At 35.6% G+C, this 2,118-nt stretch overlaps 1 non-coding gene across 1 annotated transcript; it reads right to left on the bottom strand.

The window, feature by feature from the left end:
* Positions 1–1,069: 1,069 nt before the first annotated feature.
* On the bottom strand, positions 1,070–1,176 carry LOC125616453. The gene has a single exon (XR_007347081.1). It is a non-coding gene; the product is annotated as a U6 spliceosomal RNA (small nuclear RNA).
* Positions 1,177–2,118: the final 942 nt, after the last annotated feature.

Genomic DNA, 2,118 nt, shown 5'->3' on the forward strand with positions numbered 1-2,118 from the left:
TTATTGTCTAATTTTTTGAGTTCTTTGTATACTCTGGATATTAGGGCTCTATCTGAAGTGTGAGGAGTAAAGATTTGTTCCCAGGATGTAGGCTCCCTATTTACCTCTCTTATTGTTTCTTTTGCTGAGAAAAAACTTTTTAGTTTGAGTAAGTCCCATTTGTTGATTCTAGTTATTAACTTTTGTGCTATGGGTGTCCTATTGAGGAATTTGGAGCCCGACCCCACAGTATGTAGATCGTAGCCAACTTTTTCTTCTATCAGACGGCGTGTCTCTGATTTGATATCAAGCTCCTTGATCCATTTTGAATTCACTTTTGTGCATGGTGAGAGAAAGGGATTCAGTTTCATTTTGTTGCATATGGATTTCCAGTTTTCCCAGCACCATTTGTTGAAGATGCTATCCTTCCTCCATTGCATGCTTTTAGCCCCTTTATCAAATATAAGGTAGTTGTAGTTTTGTGGATTGGTTTCTGTGTCCTCTATTCTGTACCATTGGTCCACCCGCCTGTTTTGGTACCAGTACCATGCTGTTTTTGTTACTATTGCTCTGTAGTATAGTTTGAAGTCTGGTATCGCTATACCGCCTGATTCACACGTCCTGCTTAGCATTGTTTTTGCTATTCTGGGTCTTTTATTTTTCCATATGAATTTCATGATTGCTTTCTCTATTTCTACAAGAAATGCTGATGGGATTTTGATTGGCATTGCATTAAACCTATAGAGAACTTTTGGTAATATCGCCATTTTGATGATGTTAGTTCTGCCTATCCATGAACAGGGTATATTTTTCCATCTTCTAAGATCTTCTTCTATTTCTCTCTTTAGGGTTCTGTAGTTTTCATTGTATAAGTCTTCCACCTCTTTTGTTAGGTTGATTCCCAAGTATTTTATTTTTTTTGAAGATATTGTGAATGGAGTGGTTGTCCTCATTTCCATTTCAGAGGATTTGTTGCTGATATACAGGAATGCCTTTGATTTATGCATGTTGATTTTATATCCTGCCACTTTGCTGAATTCATTTATTAGCTCTAATAGTTTCTTTGTAGACCCTTTTGGGTCTGCTAGGTAAAAATATGGAACGCTTCACGAATTTGCGTGTCATCCTTGTGCAGGGGCCATGCTAATCTTCTCTGTATCGTTCCAATTTTAGTATATGTGCTGCCGAAGTGAGCACTTTAAATTTTTTTATTTGTCATAATATATATGTGTGTTTGTTTTATTTACTGTATTCTCTTCCATCTTACTTGTCTACCCAAAATTACTTCTTCTCCTGCTACTAACCTTCTTTAGATTCCTCTTCACACTTCCTAAGACATAATAACTCTGTGTCTTCACCTTCTACCTCCTTAGCATATCATTCCACACCTCACCCCCCGGTTCTTTGTCTACCATTACAAACTGTAAACCATTTTGCAAACATACTGATTATATTGTAGATAATAATTGGATTCAACATTTCTGTACATTGTGACCAAACTGTAAACACCTTAATAGCAACTATTTGACTTAAGGTTCTATATTGTTTACATTGGGATCTGTTAACATTTTCCCCGCTTTCAAAGGAGGGGTATTGGAACCCTACAGGGGCACTATAAGCCTATAGGGTAAAAACAGTAATGCCTTGGATCCACAGTGCTAGAAAGGAAGACATAAAATCAACATGAAAAGACAAGGGAAGAAAATACCCACAAACAAATCAAGATACTACATTATTAGAATCCATGGCCAGCACAGCAGAAGAAATGACAGAGAAGGAATTCAGAATGTATGTAATTAAAATGTTCCATGAATTAAAGGATGATATAAGAGAGTAAATACAGGTAACAAAAGATTATTTCAATAAAGACCTACATAAGCAAATACAGGAAGCAAAACATTACTTCAATAGGGAAATAGAAGATCTAAAAACAAACAAACAAACAAACAGAAATCCTTGAAATGAAAGAAAGAATAAACAAAATTTAAAGTTCAATTGAAAGCATCACCAACAGAGAACCTCAGACAATGAAGACAAAATATGTAATCTTGAAAAGAATGTAGACCACACAGTGAATATGGTAAGAAACCATGAGCAGAACATTCAAGAAATATGGGATAGCATCAAAAGACCAAATTT

The sequence above is a fragment of the Marmota marmota genome, unplaced genomic scaffold (genome assembly GCF_001458135.2).
Source record: "Marmota marmota marmota unplaced genomic scaffold, marMar, whole genome shotgun sequence".
In the NCBI taxonomy this organism is placed as follows: Eukaryota; Metazoa; Chordata; class Mammalia; order Rodentia; family Sciuridae; genus Marmota; species Marmota marmota.